At 39.5% G+C, this 20,233-nt stretch overlaps 1 protein-coding gene across 1 annotated transcript in view; it reads right to left on the reverse strand.

Moving 5' to 3' along the window:
* Positions 1-1,282: 1,282 nt before the first annotated feature.
* Positions 1,283-20,233, reverse strand: part of ERC2 (ELKS/RAB6-interacting/CAST family member 2) — a 408,254-nt gene continuing 389,303 nt past the window's right edge. Inside the window, exon 18 of the transcript XR_015773654.1 lies at positions 1,283-2,456. The gene's annotated coding sequence lies outside the window, so the exon portion shown is untranslated. The remainder of the gene's footprint in view (positions 2,457-20,233) is intronic.

A 20,233-nucleotide genomic window follows, 5' to 3' on the forward strand; every position in this document is an offset into this window, starting at 1 on the left:
AAAATAATAACCATTATCTTAAATGTTAAGCAAAAGTTGGTTTGCTTCATTACACTCAGAGGGGAGGGGGGAAATCTACCAAACATGGCTCAAATAAAATATTTCCCAACATCACAGTGTTTATTGTAAACCCCGAGATTCTGTTTTAGGATATGAAAAGATTTTCTCCAAACATCATAGAATATCATGTGAAATGAAAAGAAGGAGGAAAAAAACCCAAAACCCCAAAGCAAGAAAGAAAAAAATCAATGTTAGACAAAATTTTCCTCTTTAGGGGCTAACTTTTAGGCCCTGATAAAAGTTTAGATCAATACTCATACCAACATGAATGGAGCAAAAATGCCCCTAAAATAATAACTGTGACAAAATTGGCACATACATATAAATATCTAACTATACAGCTTTGTGACCCTATTTCCCCCCTAGTTTATATCCTACTTCAAGTATTCGGTTGCAGAGTTAAGGTAAAGACCTGATTGTAAGAGACACAGACGATTGTCCCCTACTGCGACAACAAATTTGTCATGAGAAACCAGTTTTGTTGTCTGAGTTTCCAAGTGCAACATTTGTCATATGTGCTAAATATACTCCCAAAAGCTTTGCTGTTTCAAAAACAAAGATCTAAAATGCCATTGATAGTTAAAGGACAAACTTTTTAAACATGAATGAAATTGGGATTATCTACGCTATGCTAATTCTATACATTTTATTCTATTTACTGAAGACAGTAACATCCAGCAGGACTCCTGCTCAAATAAATTGCTCTTTGATTGCACCGAGAATCATGGTACAAATAAATAAAACATCATCTCTAGACAATCATTTTAAGGGGATTGCTATGTATGGCTCATGTAGGATGTTTAGGGTTAATCGCACCACAGGTTCAAAAAATAATTTTTCTAAATTCAGTGCAAGACTTTAGGAGTATCCATTTAGATTTCTTTTTTTTTTTTTTTTCTTTTTCTTTTTTTTTTTAACAGCAGCAAAGAAAAACTACTAAGGATTAAGGCCACCCATGCTTAAATTTATTGTTTGTCCTTTAAAAATGCAGATATTCTATTTCCACTGCCATCAGCATGGAAGCATTTCTTCCTTCCATGGACAAAAAGATGCCTCAACAAAACAGCCAAACATTTGCACATGTTTGCCAGACTGACTGAAAATGTTTGTGGAGTCAGAAGGAACCTCTCCTTGGGAAGTGGTAGAGATCTGACTGTCACTTAAGAGTCTCTCATTGAATGTGACGACGTCACATTTTTATTTTTCCTTGCATGTGCTTTAAATTTATTTTACTAGACACATTTTGTTGACACAAACAGCCTTCAAGTGCTGTTTGTTCACTGGTATTTTCTTTAACATCTAAGATTCATTGGGGTCTGTGTTGGAGACTGTTTTTCAGTGTAGAGAACAATAACAAACAGTTCCACATTTACAGGAGACCTAGTGCATATACTGTATTCACAGCAATATTATCTTTTTTTGTTTGTTTGTTTGTTTCTTTAAGAGTCCCAGCTTTTATTGTTGAAAACATGTATGCATTTGGATGGTAAAAGGTTGATACATCCTTGTGTACGTGTCCATATATATATATATATACACATATGTATTTATATACACCTCAAGCTTTTACCATCCAGGAACAGATACATCTTGTATATAATCATATATTTATGTTCAAATTAGATGTCCTATGCATTGTCAGAGACACACACCATATTTTCATAAAACTAAGCTTTGTCATCAGTTATTAGTACCAAAAATTGATTTCATTTCCAACCTGGCCCAGAGCTTAATACCGGTTATAGTATCAATATTTGGTTTTGGTTTGGTTTTAATTTTTATTATTTTATCAGTAGATAAAAGAAAACAGAGGAGGGTAAAGGCTTGTTTTTGTTTTTTGGAAAAGCCTGTATCTAACTGGGGGTAAAGTTAATGCCAACACCCTTATATAGCATTTTACTAATACCTCTTTGATAATCTAGTGCAATAGAAGTGATACTTTAGAATAGACTAGGTAAAATCAGCAAATGCAGATATCACATCTAAGGGAATCTGAATTACCTATTAAAATCAATATTAATTTACCAAAAATTAGCTAAACAACCTGTTTAACAGAACTTCATGAAACAACTATATTCTGAACAGATGGTTTCTTTGTAAAAACAGAGTAACTCACAAGACCCATTAAAGACAGAAATGAAGCTCTTATAATTTCTGCTTGAGTCTCCTTCATTATTTTCCAAAGTATCTAATTTCACAATAGACTACAAGAAATAATGGAGAAAATGCTAATTAATGCAGCATTTCATTAGATATCAACCTTGGCATTCATTTTCTGCATCTGTGATCTTCTCCAGGATATCATGGTCATGTTTGGAGATCCAATGCAATAGATTATCATTGTTACCTTCCAGTGCTACAGTTTTTTCTTCCTTTTTCACTAGTTCCTCTGACAACTGTAACAAGGGAAAAAAATATTCCAATTACCAACATGACTGAAACATCCAGAACATCTTAGTTCTCATCTAATCAAGATTCTCATACATATGAGTGGAGATAATGCTTTTCTAGGGGCTGAGGATTAAGTAAGGCATTTAATTTCAATTTGAACTCACATTCATAGGGTGGTAATTAGTTTTATTTCTGATTTGTATGACATGACTCCCCCTAAATGGGAAATATTTTAAATTCCTAAGATGTCAAATTCTGTTGTGCTTGTGATTCTGTAAACAGTGAGTTTTCTGATCTTGTCTATAAGCACAGTAACTTTGAAAGGGAAATGCTATGAATAAAATTAAATATTTTTCTGTGGGAACCAAGGGAATAATTCATTTATTTCCACTCAGTTCTGTGGCAGGTGGGAATGTGCAGTACCTCTACCAGCCTTCCAAAATTGAAGCACCATTTTCCTGTCATATTTTAAGCACTTTAAGTTCTCTTTAATTTGCAGAACAGTGAAGAAAGGTTTTATGGATACAAGAAGTTCAGATTTGCAGAAGTTAGAACACAGAGCAATGTGTTTGGAGGTTTTCAGCCGCACACCCACTGATCACAGGTGCTCTGCCTGGCTTGGCTGGCACTGCTGAAACCCTGGGGACTGCAAGAGGGAGCTGGTGTCGGCACAGCTCAGCCAGTGAGAAGAATCCTCCTGCCTCACACTGACTTTGGATTGTGTCTGATCTGATTCATTGAACCTGTCTGATTGTGACTACAGAGAGAGGCCTCAGTGATTTTTATTGTTACTTTAGTTGTGCTGCAAGAAAACAACACAGTATTCTTGAACAGACAGTAGTGAATTGGTCTTATTCACATTGTCTGTATATCAGATGAGTGGGAGGAATTAAATTATTAAATGATTCCTTTAGAGGGCAGCTGTTCATTTATCCACTGACTTTGTTTCTAGAAAATTTGAAATGCATTATGTATGGAATTCTCCGTTATTGCCCTTCCATTTATGTAACCTTAAAAGTTTCCAAAACTTCCCATTTTATGAAAAACAATTTGCCATACAATGCTTAGGGTTTTGTAAGCAGCAGAAAAGTTGTTACATTTTTCAAATAGTACTATTTGACTAAAATTCCCCTTTAAAATTTCAGAATCTAATATTTGTCAGATAAATTATTCTGTGAGTAAAGTGAAACACTGTTTACAGAATAAACTATCATATTATTTTAAATCCCTATTTTTAAGTTCACATCTTGCTGGAAAGCACACATAAGAGTTTATATCATACAAATGTAGATGAATAGTTCTACTTTTGCAGTGAGAGGTTGGTACAGTTCTTCTGGTTAAAACACTTAGGGACTAATCCAAAGCCCACTGAAACGTGGAAAGGTTCCCACCGATTTTAACAAGTTTTGGATCTGGCCCTTGAACAGCCTAAAAATGACTTCTGCAGAGCTGGAAAGCCAGGGAGTTCCTAAAGTAGATCATGTTACTAGTTCTGGCACATAAAATCGTTGCAAACTTTTTATGAAAACTGTAAGTCAGCACATGCATTACGTTTGGTGAACTGTGCATAGCTCCCATTCTTTTGTGCACTGAGAATTTCTTAATCATCATTCAAAGAGATACTTGGGCAGAGGAAGCACACCTATAAATTAATGGGGAGAGCACATCCCAGAAACTGCAGCACAATAATGCCTAGGTTTTTTAAACCAAAACATAATCACAGCAAATCTTCAATGCAGTTGCTGTTTTACAAGCTGAAGTTCCTCTGCAATTAACACTTTTATGCTCGGAAAAAATAAGAACCCAGAATAAAGTGTCCAATCTGAGGAACAGCAGCAAAGCACAAAATGCACTCCCTCTCCAGCCTGTTCCTCAGATTTTCACTGGGGTTTTACTACAGAATGAAAGCCCCCAAATAAACCTCACCCACTTAATCAACCCACCCATTCATCAGGAAGCCATATATGTATTTGAAGTGTAACAAAAACTTGTTCACCACAGGTAGGAAATGCAAAGTATTTCTCCAGTAAGTCAAATAAATATATAAAAGGATATTGCTGTCAAATACCAACTGAGGTTGAGTAAATTAAATTTATATTTGTTTCTTCAATGCTGTACTTGGGAAAAGTCACTGAACCTCTAAAACAGAAATAAAGTTTGGTAACATGCATTGGACCGGAATTCAGCAGTGCTTCAGCTGAAATTAATGTCTTATGAGTTTGGCACCTCTGTCAGTCCATTAGATACCAGTCAATGAAAACAGCAGAAGGATGTGAAGATATAAAAGTGTAGTAGCCCACAAACATTTGTTCAGATTGTTTTTCCTTTGGATAAAGACACCTGCCTGATTAGTACTTTTCCCCTCCAATCCTTTCCTCTCACCAGTGATTTGCAGAAACAAGCTGGAGAGGGTGGGTAAACACAAAGGGGTTAAAGGGGAAACTGTTTAATAACAGTAGTAAAATGCAGGCTATTTTTGACATCTGGGTTAATGTCCATTATGCTCCATATGCTTTCCAAATGTTTGCAACAAGCACCCAGATACAAAAACAGATACCCATTCACATAGGCTTAAATTGCCCTCTCCTAACCTGTTACACATGGTACCTACATAAAAGGCCAGCAACTGATATGGTAATTAGCGCGTAAGAAAGAGAGGGAATGGACACTTTATGGCAGGGAGCTGGTATCTGACCAAATGTTGGTAGAGAAGGATATCATTAATGAAAACCTGTGAGGGCTAATTTCTGCTCCCTAATCTACGACAAGGCCTCTGTACTATAATGTGACATCCTTGGAAAAGCTGTCAGGATGAATTCCTCAGTTTCCTTCTCCAGACTCATTCATCATTACTGCAATCAAAGTACTAACAAATGATAGGAAATCATTTCATTTTCTGGAAACAAGTAACTAGACTGCAGTAAGGCTATAACTCATGAACTCTTTCAAGTGATGTCCCAGGATTTGCCTATGCCTCTTGCAACAACATAATGTAAATTATAGGAAGGAGAAAAAAAAGCATTCTCAATCTTTACCTTTGTGCAAAACCATGAAAAGGATGACTCTATTAACTAAGACAAAGCCCTGACACTCTAAATTCTGTCCCTGCCACCAGCCTGTTGTGGGATAAGGAAAAAGTCATTTTTCTGTCCTTAACTTGCTCTTTGCTACAGGAGGCATAACATCAGCCTCCTCACAGGAATTTGCAAGGCTTAGTGTTTGTAATGTGCCTTAAGAGTCTTGGATGAGTGCTAAGTATTATTATTTTTCAGTTCCTGCATTTGATTAAAACTGAAATAACACAGTAAAAATTAAATTAATATATTAAGTTACAAGTAAAGAGCAAGCATGTGGTTTGCAGAGCTACTTGTAACACTTTTAATACGAACATGTACTACAGAGTAGGTGATTCCCAAGGTCTGTACTGACATGTACCATGTGGGCATAACTTGACAAGTGAAAAACCCCCCAGAAGTTTGATTCAGCCAAAAATCTGTTCATGGCTTCTGTGTGAGCTCAGAGCTCGGGCCAGCAGGAGCACGGTGGGGTGCTTTCCCTGCCCCTCAAGTGCAGTTGTGAACACCATCACAGCCCAGATATTTGCAACTCAGCACAAGCAACAAAATTGGGTAGCACAGATCTGCTGGAGTGCTCGCCACTCCATAGGTCCCTTAACACAGGATGTGACAATGGCATGATGTGTGCTGTTTGAACCTCCCTGTCATTACAGCCCCAACAATAAATACTGTTTTTGCTACTTTCTCCTGAGCTACCTCTTGAGGAAAGAAAGAAAACCCACCTCTCACTTTCTAAAGAATACAGTAACCTGTTGAAGCCTGTTATATCAACATGGAAATCTCTAGTGAGGAGGGCCAAGAAGAAAAATAATTAAGGCATAAATTTGTATCCAACCTACATAGAAAATTTTCAACGCTGAGATGCCAAAGACACCTAAGACACTCGTTGAGCAGAGTGAAAAGGTAAAATCCAGTTTAAATTTATAGCATTCCTTCAGTGTCCCTCTAGGAGTTTGGCTTTTTGCCAGTGTTCCTTGTTAAAAATTTGTTAAACGTGTTTGGCATTAATGCAAACACAAAGTGCTCATTTGTTACAAATTCTATTGGAATGCATTCATTTAAGGCAATGAAGTAGTTACCAGAAAAGAAAAAATGTTCATTAAGTACATTTTAAAAATACAATGATGTATGCGGCGCATAACTATGGCGCCCCAGTGGCTATATAAATATCTGACAGAATAACCACAAGTTGTGTTTGGTTTGAAATTGGAATCTCTTAAACATAACCGATAGAACAAAAACTGGTTTTGTTTGTTGTCAAAACTGATGTTAGTCTTTCTTGTTTAGATCTAGTTGTAATAACCAAAGTTTTGCCATACAATTTTTTTACATCTCAAATCAATAAAGCCCCACAGGTTAAAGTAATGCTCAAGGAAGTTTCTTGATTCAAAAGGTAAGTGCAGCACTGCACATTATCTGGAGAACACTGGATGCAGAAAGTAAACACCCTGCTTGGAGGAGAACAAATTTTAGTCATTCTTAAAAACTCCACTTAAGGAAATGTTACCTGGGAGATCTGCAACTGTCTGACAACACTCAGGTTCACCTCAGCAAAAGGTGCTCTGCTCTACTCCTTTCAGAAAACAAAGGGCTCAGACCTAGTTTACAACATCTCAATAACAAATCCCTTTTAATAATAATGTGAAATATCACTGGTAATGATAACTCGATATTGAATAAGCAATCCTGAGGTCTGTTTCTTAGATGCTAGAAAATATCTTCTTAGTTACACTGTAAAACTAAAACCATTTTTCTCTATATTTTTTTCCATGATTTATAGCTACTTACAAAAAAAAGTTTAAAATTATAAATACGTAAGTAAAACATATTCAAAAGAAAGATCCAGAAACTGTGTGACTTAATTAAATATTGAAAGGTTTACAAAAAAACCACCAGTATAAAAAGTTATTTATAAAGACAGAATTAACTTTGCTCCAATTCTGGCAAAGAAATTATTTATCCCATTTGTTGCTATTTATGTTTTCAATTCATTACACAGTAAACTTCAGAAGGATCTGCAGCTGGTGGTGGAATCACTGCACGAATGTGATGAACTTTCCATATTGCTATAATGCCAGAATTGTTAATCTTAGTTAGGGATAAAAGCAGATACCATTGGGATGAATAAAATCAAATGGATTCAAGCCCTCTAGACAGTAAGAGTCCTTGAAAACTACTGTACAATTATATCATAAAATTAGATGAAGTTTATGAACCTTGAGACTATTTGGACAAGAATGCCTTCTCTACTGGGAATGTTTATAAATCAAAATTAGACAAGTGCTATATGAGTTAAAAGACAGCTATTTTTTCTTAGAACCTTCTTCTTTTCAGAAAACAAGTCCAGTCCGAACCAAAGAAATATGAGAAAACTCGGTAGATATCCTGCAATCTGCAGCTTGGACACTGAATTAAAAAGAGGGAGTGTTAAGGATGGCTCCAGAGCAGGACTTTTCAATGGGCTGAGTTGGAGTGAAGGTGATGGAAGAGTTTCCATCGCTTCCAGGGACCCCGGAGCCGCAGCGGGGGCTGCAGGGATTCAGCAGCGCTTTGTCAACACGTTTATGACTTCCTAAAGACAGAGCACACTGAGACCATCGTTACTTTTTGTTATTGTTGTTGTTGTTTAAATCGAATTGAAGTGACAAGAAAAAAAGATTTCTTGGGTTAAAGCGTCTCAAACAGCGACGCTCCCAACGTGATGCCGAAAGCCGTCGATAGCCGGGACCACTTGAATTGGAAGGTGCCTTTTCCATCCTGGCTGACGCGGAATGCCATTTATTCTCATGCGCGGGATTAATTAGGGGCCTTTTTTTGTTGTTTTGGTGTTTTTTTTGAAGATCAAGGTTTCTCGCTCGCTGCTGCCTAATAACACGGTGTGCCTGCCCGCCACCTGGCCCGGCGCGGCTCCGGCGGCGGCACCGCCTCGGGCCACGGCAAGTGCGGGCAGGAAACGCCGCCACGGCCGCGCTTAACCCGCGCTCTGCCGGCCCTCAGCCGGCCCCGCCACCGAGCAGCCACCCCGAGGCCAAAACTGCCCCGCCGAGCCCGAACTCAGGGCAGCGGCGAGGGGACGGAGCTGCCGCAGCCCCCGCGCCCTGCTCGGGACGGAGCGCGCTCGGTTGCGAGCCCGAGCGGAGCCCTTGCCGGGCGCCTGGGAAAAGAAGTGGTTAAACAAACGCTGTGTCAAGCCCCCAATCTAATAAGTCATCTTATTAGGAAGTTGTGATGCCCTGTTTGCCCTCGCCTGTGGCTTGTCTGCTCCACTGAAAAGTCTCCTGCTGGGACCTTTGTGGCATTATACGAGGTAGAGAGGGCTGCTGCAATATATGAGCCTTGGTTTGGAGCAGCCAAAACAGCAGGAGAACTAAGCTGCAAAGAATTAAACATGTAACAACTTTGTAAAAGCACAGACAGTGATTGAGGTTGGCCCTTTTGCTGTTGACACATTCTGGCCCCTGTAGGTTGTGGTCACTAAGCCCATTAGAGCTGCAGTGTGGCAACATCTAGTTCAGCAAGTTCAATGTGTTTCTGGTTTATTTCTAAATACTGGATACAAGCTGGCAGCGATAGGAGAGTGGAATATGGCACCAGAAATATGTCATAAACACAGTCATCATTGTCAGGGATGTGAAATTACTTTTCAAACTATTTATTTTTGGCAGATGGAGGGTGGGTGTATTTTTGCACTTTGTTAACTGAAATTTAATTGCAACTTGCTGCATGTTTTGTTTAATTAAGAAAAAAAAAGAAAGAGACAGGAAACCTCAAGATGCTGTTTTCTCTTAAAAGAGAAAATTTTCACTGGAGAGAGAAATCTTTGTTGCTAGAAATTCACTGCAAAATGAAACCAGAAAAAAACAAACCCAATAAAAACTCAGCTGGGATAAGTTTCACTTACAAGCATCCCCTTATTTAAATATCAGCTCCCCACTGTATATTTTTTTCCATTTTTTAAAGATAAAACATACATTAAATTCAGATTCTAAAAACTGGGTTGTGAAATGGACAAGAAAGATTAATTAAATTAATGAAAGGAGGTATTATGGACATAACGAGGGGTAGATTTAAGTTCTAAACCCTAATATACAGAAGAATACATATCCCCATCTCCTTGTGCACCCCACTTTTTCAGGGAACGGTGCAAGGTTTCTGTTGCACATCGATGAGGATGCTCGTGGTCCCTCAGCTCTGAGAGCTCTGTTTGCCTCTCCAAACTGTGTTGTGGTCCCAGGTTTTATGAGTCCTTGCAGATTCATCTCTGCCAAGAGCTACCAGTCTGTAGATATGGAGCAAAGGATGAGTTGGCTGAACACTCGTGCGTGTGAAACATTTGTCTCCCCCTCGAGCCTGTTACGTGCTGCCTCTGCCCTCCTCCCCAGATGAGCCAAAGCTTATGTAAGAGGTGAAATGTGCAGAGAGGGATAAAAACAGGTCACAGCTGAAGGAGGGGAGGGTTTGGCAATCTTTTGTTCTTTGTGTCTGCAGCACAGGCATTTCCCTGGTGCTGTCCCCTGTTTTTTCCAGGGTTTTTTGCTGAGGCATGGTCGCCCTTTGGGTGCCCCCAGCTCCCTGCTTGCTGATCCACAGAAATCGCTGGCCACTCCTTTTGGAGGCATAAAAATTATGTCAGGGGCAAAGCACATTCTTTCTTTGGCCACCAGTGATGAAGGAGCATTTCTTTTCTGTCTTAAAGAGTTTGCCTGAGCCAAGCAAGGTCAGAGCTGTGGCTTTTCGCTGGATAAGGGAAATTTCTAGAATTTGTAGGAGGTGGAGTTTTTTTCTGCCATCTTTTGAGATTTGATGATAATTTGTGACTAGAAGGAAATTCTTAAAATCTCATACATATTTGTCTGGTTGTAGAGAGTATGATTTGGGTTTTACCTCATGCATCCCAGCAGAGTCAGTCAATATTTAATAGCTAAAATTGGCTGGTTGTTGTGCTTGGATAACTGTAGTTACTGTGGCTGCTACCACACTGTTGTTAGAAGCATATTGGTTACTAGATGTTGTACCAGAGTAAATACTAATAAATTTGGTGGTTGTGGAGAGGAAGTTTAATCCAAAAGCATCCCAGCCAGCAAGGAGGCACACAAGGGCTGTACTCCTTGTTGTGATGCACCCAAAGGCTGGACAGAGTGGGGCAGAAGAGAGGTGGTGAGGGCTGAGTGCAGGTTTGAAGTGTTTTATGTGCGTGCCTATTTCTGCCTTTAGGAAAAGGGTGGATCCTTGGCCAGGACAGAAAAGTCTTCTTGGAAATGCTGGACATAAGCATGGTGTCCTTCAGGCACATGACTCCAGTAGGTTATTGAAAGTTTGCTGGGTTTATTTTTTCCTTACCCAAGGAATAACAAGAAATTTAATGAAGATGCAGCTCATGGCTTATGCCTGCTTTCCCAATCACCTCAGATTTCTCATCTTCTAAAGCTGGCAATAGACTAAAGAGCTTTATGGTATTGCTCTGTGGATCTGTATATTTGTACCAACAGCTGTATGTCCCACCTATACTTCATAATTTAGATAAACCATTAACATGCCATTTCCTTAGTCTGTTCTGCTAGTTAATAACCCAGTACTCACTGTTAATAACCAGACTCACTGAAGTTGTCCTATCAGGTGTATCTAAATACTGATTGTGCTGTGGAAGGCATTGTGAGGTATGCTTATTGTATTAGTAACAACAGTGTAAATGAAATCAATATGTCAAAGCATAGTCAGAGTTCTATTGTGCACAAAAAACCTGTTGTACAGTACACAAGATATGCTCTCACCTTCTTCCCCACCAAATGACCCTAAACATATATATATATATATTTTATTTTACATGGCTCATGATATGAAACTGCTTATAAAAATGGAGTCTGATGTTACAGTTGTATCTTTTAATGTTAAGAAGAAAGAGGTACAACTAAGGCAAGTGTTGTAGGTTTGGTCTGTTTGAAGACCAATGCTGAATCCATTTAAACCCTTCAAACTGCTAAAGCATTACAATGACTGTGTGTGGCACTGGGAACAGGACCATACATGCTCGACAGCTACTTATTTTTTAAATACCCATCCAAGTAACACGCAGCATTTTGAAATCTAACTTGTGTGGTCTAATTATGCAATAATTTTTATAATTTAGGCCCCAATATTATGAGCTTCCCCACAATTATGGCTCTGCCCACGCATTTCTCAGTGCATGATAGGGAAGACTTAGGGGCCAGCTCTGTTAAACATACAAGTATATGTTTTAATTTTAAAATTTTTACTCTATGTGAGATTTAAAAATGCACTTAATATTAAGAGAAGGCTTAAGAGTCTATCCTGAAGAGGACCTTAGAGGCTTTCATTTAACTAAAGGCATACATATACAATTCCTGAGGACCCACATTTATCAGCATTCCAATGATAATGAGTATTACATAAAGGGAAATGATAAAATAGCAGTAAGCAAAATTTTTCTCCCTCCTAATCTTCAAACACCACCTTTATAATCACTGTACACTCAAAAACATACATGTGTGTAAGAGTTGGAGAGATCAGAGGCTTTGACTGCAAGATTTCCAAAGATACTCAAACCATCTATGCAAGTGTCAAGTGACAGGTAAACATGTACAACCGAAAACATGAACTTCATTATGAAATCATATAAAACTACAATGGTGGCATTTTCTACTCTATACTATTATAAAAAATGATGCATTGCAATTAAACTGTTTAGCAAAACAAGAAAAGGAAATTAATGAGCAAGAGCAATCACCACAATTCATTGCTAACTAAAATTTACACTGAGTAGTACCTTTTTTTTCTAGAAAACACCTATTTCTCTGTGCCCCTTTTCTTTCTCCTCTCAATCTCTCATTCCAGCTCTGCACAAACCTTGTCTGACTTCTCTATTTTTCTACTTGCTTAAACTTTATTTCTCCCCATTTTTTTTTTTATTCCATTCTCTGCAGCAGAGCTTTTCCCACTCTATCAGCCTCTGCTGCCAACCTTTGCCCAGCTCATGCTGAGTGATGACTTTGGACAGCAGCTGGAAATGGGGTGACACCATCACCCTCTACTTTCCCTGCATCTTGCAGTTCTGGAACAAGATAAAACATGGGAAGAGTAGTTCACAAAAGCAGTTTTGAGGACAGTAACTTGCTAATTAAAAACACAAAAACAAACCCAGAAGATACTTTGATGTGCACGCACAAGTGTGTCAAGCCACTGAGGAAAAGGTAAAGCTCAGAGTGGAACTTAATTACCAGAAACAACTTGGAAAATAAGAATAATGATGGCTGTACAAAAATTGTTCATTCCTCCATTAATTTTAGGGAGAGCAACAACTAAAAAGGTACTTATAAAAAAATCTTTCCCACTGAAACAACTACAAGAAGGACAAGATAGTTTTAGGGCTACTTTCCAGAAACTTTGTTTTCAGCAACTCTCTAATTCAAGAAGGTAAAACCATATTTGACAGCATATCCTAATTTCTCATTAAATACTCTAAATGCAAACAAAATTATCTACCCCATTTCATTCTAATTTTCTGGATTTTTCTTTTCTCACACTTCCATATCTTGCCCGATTTTCTTATGAACTTAAAGGTTAGAAGTCTAGATAACTAGATAACAGGAACTTAAAGATATAATATATATCTTTATATATAATATATAAGATATAATATAATACATATAGACATCAACACCTCTAAATTCATATTTCTACAGTCTGGAAATGAGACACAGTAGCCTGTGCTGTATAAAGAACATTGTATTTGGACAAAAAGATGTGTGAAATTCAGCAAAAAAAGCACAGCTGGATCATTATTTCATATCTGAATGCGGCATGTTGTATTATGAAAATGTAAGGATTAAGTCAAAGAATGCAGTTTCACTGCATTTTTTTCATGAGGAAATCTTATTTTACAAACATTTCCAGCTAACTAATCAAATCAAGCTAACTTTTTACTAATTTATCTAAGCTACTTGTTCTTTTAAACAAGTCTCTTTTTTTAGAATATACCCCAACTGTAATTTATCGATTTTTTTATAATCAAAAGTTATTGTTTAAGCCAGGAATAGCTTTTTTTCAGAGTTCAATGGTTAATCATGCAAAAACAAAACAAAAAAAAAGAAGCCAAAACAAAACAAAACAAACTATTAATTTCACATGCAAGTTCACAAACAGAGGATGTGAAAAGGAGCAGAGGAGGAAGAGGGTCACCTGTGTCCTTTGCAGATATTTTTTTCCAATAGAATATTTGGGGATCTCTAATTTCATTAAATGAAATCTTATTTTTAATTCCCCAAGGTATGCACCTTCCATCAAAGGCATTACCACAGTAATGCTAAGAAAATATTTTGTAGGCTCATTGTAGAAAATGCAGTTTGTTCCAACAATAATCTCTAATTTATCTGTCTCCCAAATTTCCAAGTGCAGGTCAGGAAAAATTCACACCTTTCACTGTCCCTCTGCAGAAGGAAAGAGGGAATGAACCCTCCCTGCAGTGCTCCTGGCCCCAAGAGCTCAGGGCTCCTGCTAAACCCAGAACATGGCATTTAATGATCCTCAGGAGGCCAATACCATCCACAAAACACTTAGCACAGTTCCACTTCCATTTATCCTCGTGGTCTCTGCAGCTGGCATGGCAAGCCTGGCCAACAGTTCCACGATATCCGAGTCAGCATTGCTTGTGACCTACTCAGAACCAATGCCAGCCCGTTTCACTGAGTGTCCACATTGCAGGGAAATTTACCACTCAGAAATGGGTAGAATAGCAAAGATGTGGCAAGTCTTGAACAGGATCAGGGGTTAAAAATGGATATGTGGTTAAATAACTTTTTCTTTTCCAACTATTTATTACATAGTTTCCCTTTTTTTTATTGCTGCTGCAAATAAAGGTTTAGAGTTTTTAGAGGACTGTGCACAAGAATTCCAACATCTCCATCCTGAAGAGTAATAGCTAATAATATATCCTGATAATTACTGTGCAGTCTTAGAGTTTGGGATTGCTTTTCTTCCATATGCTTTATTTTACATTTATCTAAAGGTAATTACATCTGCCAGTCCCTCAAGTCACTGCAACCTAGATTTTGCATTTTCAGAATTCCTTCAGTCCTGCAGAACAACAAAATAACTTTCAAAACGATTTTGCGGGAAATTCCCATTAAATATGTCTGGTTTCTCAAAAGGATGAGCTGAATCCTGCAGGGCAGTGGGGATGGAGGGAAGGCAGCAGACACAGCTCCATTCTGTGCATAATTCAACAAAGTGCCAAGCCATGCTTGTGGAATCCTTTGCTGTGCAGGTGCTGCTGCCTGACAGTGTGTCAGCATTTTTCAGCATTACACCACTATCAGCTTGTACTGGGACCCTTTAAAACAGCTGAAATAAAAGAGCTCTTTCTGCATATTTATGCCATCCTGCTCTGAGCACTTCCTGTTGGCCCCAGTAAATCTCTGCTAAATTTCAATCGACTCTCGTGGTGTTCCAGCTGTTAGATAAACTTCCAAGGATATTTTTGTGACAGGTACAAACCTAGACAGGAAATCTCAAGAAGAAATCCTAAATTAATTATATGTCAACATTCAAGCCACAAGAAGGAGCAATTGTCATAAATTTTTGGAACCTAGAATCCAATTTTAGTTGTAAGTGCAAAAAAGTTCACTGACTCATTTGTGATTCAGTGCCAATAAAATAATATATTTCATATTCTTCAGCAGTTCGCTTTGGCTAAACATAGAAGGGAAACTAAGAACAGTGGGCTGTATATTTAAATCACATAAAGAATTCAGATGCAAACAAATTACAAACTGTAGATTTACAATTTATAATTTGGAATTGCCTAATCTTATCCCATTTTTTTGAAAACAGATACAACATATAAACTAACTCAGTGTTAAATGAAAATATCTTTACTACCTAAAAATCTGATAACGGTGCCAAGAACATCTTTCTGCAATTCCCAAGAGCACAGACTCCATCTCTTTTCTCTTTCCCAAACACGGTGCCTTTTGTGTGTTTTGGGAATGCTGGTAGGGACAATAAGGAAGGGGCTGAGAGGGCAGAGGGTGCTGTAACAGTACTGATCCACAGAGGATTGCCCGTGTTTTCTCGGCTTTAGCTTTGCTGTGGAATTCCTGACAGCTTTTCCCATCTCTGTGCTTGGAGAACCTCGGGATGGTGTCGGGACACTCGGGCGGTGCGAGCGCTCTGCGGCAGCACCGGCTGCGCACCGGCAGAGGCTCCACATCCCAATATCCCCAACACTTTCCTGCAGTGCTGTTGAGGCCCATAACCCTTGCTGTGCTCCCCAGACCAGCTGCCCCAGCAGCAGTGTGGGTTTCTCTCCAGGTCCACCCCTGTGGCAGCCAGGGCAGAGCTCCCAACCCCGAGCAGCTGAAAAAGCCAACAACTGTGTGTGGAGTCAGGCGCTCAAAAGCGACCTTGTGCTGGAACCTGGCAGGGGGCCCTTCCCAAACCTGTCTGCCCGAAAACAAAAGGGAGGGGTTTGAGACACCTGTTGTCTCAGCACAGCGAAAAATGTGTCACGGCAGGGGCAGAGAGGGAGTGGGAGAAAAGCCCGGGAAGTTTCTCAGGCTGCGCTGCTGGATGCAGCTTTGTGGCGCACGTGGGGGATGCTTGTGGTCCTCACCCTGGCACCGGCTCTGTCCCGAGCTCTGGCAAACAGCCGAGCACAGGGCGCTCGTCCAAACCCCGCAGCCGCTGCTCAGGCCCACAGCAGAGGATCATTGGGTACGGGCTCCAGGGAATAACCACTGCTCCGAGCAGGAGCTGCAGCCCTCCTTGGGCAGAGGCAGGAGGAAGGAGGAAGGGCAGGGGATCTGCTTTGAGCTGCAGCTCAGAGGGAGAGCAGGATAGTTCAGGCTATCGGCAGGCGAGGCAAGGAAACAGTGACCACACACCGTGGGCACCAGGCCAGAGTATTCTCTTCATAAACAATGATCTTTCACACAATGCAGGTAACATTCCCTGCGCTTTACTGAGTACTTTCTCTTCCCAGACACTAAAAGGATCCATCCAGAGTCTTCAAAATTATTTCAGTGGAGATACATCAAGCAGTCTCAGGAAGCAAACACTCAGAGCCCCGTCTGCAGCCAAAACTGGGCCCACAGCACAAACACAAATACATCAGAAATCCTGCAAGGAACCAGCAGAAACATACTGCACTCAGCTGACCACCTTGATTCTGTGTCTCTCAAATACCGTGGATAAATAACTACTTATGTCACCCTGGGAGAAAAGGAATGTATGATATGGCTATGAAACCACCTGGATTTTTTATATATAAAAAGTGTTTTCAGTACTTATGGAAAGCCAGACATGTAAATTACACTGCCCTTAGCAGGAAAAAATATGTGCCAAAGACCATGCCTAGGAGCAGAACTCAGGAAGAATGGGGGTATGGTCATGCCAGCTTTGCAATGTTTTCTTTTACAAGCCTGTTTTACTGCTGAGGTGGGGGAGACTAGTGTTATTGCTTCCTCAGAAAGCTGTTCTCACAGGATTTGACTATTGGTCATGAAAATCTTATAAGGTCAGACAATCCTGCAAGATTTTAATGAATTGAAGGTTTAAATGTGTTCCCAAGATCTCGGTTATATCCGTTTCTAAGATGGAAAGCAATGTGCATCGCCTGGGAAACAAGAATTCAATAAAAGCAAATCTGAAGATCTGAATTCAGTACCCTTGAAAGTTTACACAGATTTGTTATCAAATAATTTATCTACTTTCAGCCTTTCCACATGGACAGATACAGGTAGGCACTACCAGCAAAACGACACCTGCATATTCAGGATGGAAGCAAATAGACTTGGCCTGTTCCCTTGGTGCTGATTCTGTGAGGGTCATTCTGCAAGAGCAAGAAGACACAGCCACAGCATCCTGTGCCATTAGAGGTCCCTTCAAGGCTGATTGTTAGCCTTAGAACATTAGCACTCTGGGTATTTATCAAAATGTGGACACAAGAGTGGCTTGAAGTAGTTTCACTTCCTCTTAAATGATAATAAATTGGCAGTGTGAGTGTTGACTGCCTGCAAAGCAACTTCATTACTTCAGAGGTTAATGGAGCAACCTCTCTCTGTTGATCTTCCTGTCACCATTGGCTACAAAAGACACTCTGACACAGTGCAGTTTTCAGGAGAGGCATAAGTACAACAGAGATTAACCACATCAAAAAGAATACTGTCCCACTCCATTATATTCTGCAAAGCTGGTGTGCAGCAAATTGCAGTGACCAGCAGTGTTATCTGCCTTGTCTGACAATGAAATCAGCATAAAAAGAGGTGATGAGGTTGTATTAGAGACAAACACCTTTCCATCTTAAAAAAAAAAAAAAGTGAAAAAATAAAGAAGAAAAGCAAATAAATGAGGAGAGGAGAGGAAAAAGAAAATTTAAAGAAAATGAAAAAGAGTAAGAGAATACTATAATTATGATGTAAATATTGGGGCCACTGACCTTGAGCTATTTTGCACAAATTCTATAAAGTTCCTCTTGTATTTCTTACAGAAAGCCACACAGTGAATTAACCAAACTATTATTCTTTTGAATGCTGGATTCATGATTTTGCAGGAGATGAAAACTGACAGGAATAGAGTAGGAGATGGCCATGAGATTCAAAGAGGATTACATTTAATGCTGGCTAAGTGAATAACCCTCTGAATGAAAATGTATTCATTTGGGGAAATGTGCCTCTTCTTGTTACAGGTTACTACCCTGAAATGCCTGGCAGGCATGCTAACTTTCAATAATTCAGAACTCCTGTTGATCACGAACAACACAATGAGCGTGTTCCTCACCCTTCTGAACTGAGAACATTGCCCAAGGAAGCTGAACATCCTGGACATCCTAAACACAAATACTTGCAAGTGACTTCCCAGAAGGGAGGCTACTCCTGTCCTACCAGCAGCATCTACTTTGTCAGGAGAGCAAACCCAGATTCACAATACACCCAGGTTAGTTTTCTCTTTGTGAGCACGTGCATGAAATCCAATTGCTTGTTGGAAACGTTTCATTTTGTTCAATATTTCTGTTCTCTTCAGCAGATTAACAGATGAACAGGTAGCTAAAAGTGCATCAGACATGCAATTACAGCGCTGTAAATGCATGCACATATCCAGTAATTACATGTGGAGTTGTGCAAACCATTCAGGGGTGTTTCAGGTCACTTGTCTCCACTCTCCACTTCCCAGCCCCACCAGTGTTTGGGATGGGACTTAGCCAGTCTGACAACACCTCTACAGCAAATACATCAAATTCTTGTTGAACTCTTATCTTTTGGAGGTCTCAATTAGAAGTGAATACTTTTGAGCATGAAACCCATCAGCCTGAATGAAAGCATCAACTTCCTACACACACACAGTGGCAGGTACATGGTCATCTTGTTAGAAGAAACATTGATCATGAGTGTCTGCTGATATCATGAGGGAGGAGGACCCTACTGGAATTACAGGAGATAAGGAAGACTGGGATTTCTTGCTGGAGAAGCAAATGGGGTGAGATTCCAGGACAGAACTCCTCCAAACACCAGAGCAAGTGTACCTTCCCAGTCTGTGACCTAAATGTAGTGAATAAGACAGGAGTTCAGTGCTCAGCTCTGATTGTGTCAGTGGCTCCTTTTGAGACCTTGGGCAAGTTGCTTAATCTCTATCAAGATTTTCTCAACTGTGAAAACCAAAAAAGCTGCGACTAAACCTGGAGAAGTCCCTTCCAAGTTACAAATCAAAGCAGAATGCAAATTCTACACTTTCTTCTGCACTATTACACCATTTTCAGTTTCTTTAGGCTGATAAACATATGCAGTAGTATCTGAATTCAGGCTGAGGAACCATGGCTTACCTTTTAAAAGCATAAACAGTGGATCTGGATAGCAAATGTGAAAAAAAGGTAATTGTTTAACTTTCACAAATTATTCACTCTCCATAACTAAAGATCTAAAACTGAGGTCCACCAGTTTGAAGTCAGGTTTTTAATAACTGCTATGTTAGCTATGGAAGGATAACCTTTTACTGAAGGATTTATATAAGAATTAGAAAGACACCTTATCCTTGGAAGTGTTTAAGGCCAGGTTGGATGGGGCTTCGAGCTGCTGCTCTAGTGGCAGGTGTCCTTGCCCACAGCAGGGGGTGGAACTGGATGAACTTTAAGGTCCCTTCTGACCCAAACCATTCTATGACTCTATGAATTGAAGAGAAAAAACTGGCAGTTCAGTGCCATGTTGGTTCCATGAATGTAAGAGCTAAGAGCATCATAAGTAGGCCAAAATCAAACCAGATATTTAAGATGACAGTGCTGCAGGTTCTAAAAGTTCCCATTTCTAATACCTCAAAAAGATACTGTCTTAAAGAGTTTGAAAAATTACACAATAGCATACCAATTTTAATTGAATATGAGTGTAAAACAACTCCCAAACATGGGAAAACTCCACCTCTGCATGCACAGAATACCAGATGCAGCAATATACACTTCAAAGCTACATTGCTGCGGACAGAATCAGCCACAGCTTTCTTTGTAGACTTTCCTTTGAAGAAGGAACTTTATGGGTAAGTGGGTGCATAACCACTCACAGCAACACAAAGTTGTTCATCCTTATACCAGAACACTTCATTTTGCTCCTGTCAAAAACAGCAGCTAAAGAGTGGCTGCTCTATAAGTTAAGAAAATATTTTTGGATATCAGTGAGAATTTAATTCCAGCTTTTCCTCAATGGCCA

Source organism: Pseudopodoces humilis, chromosome 13, assembly GCF_049639895.1.
Source record: "Pseudopodoces humilis isolate 2021_Gansu_Grassland_sample_001 chromosome 13, ASM4963989v1, whole genome shotgun sequence".
Taxonomy (NCBI): Eukaryota; Metazoa; Chordata; class Aves; order Passeriformes; family Paridae; genus Pseudopodoces; species Pseudopodoces humilis.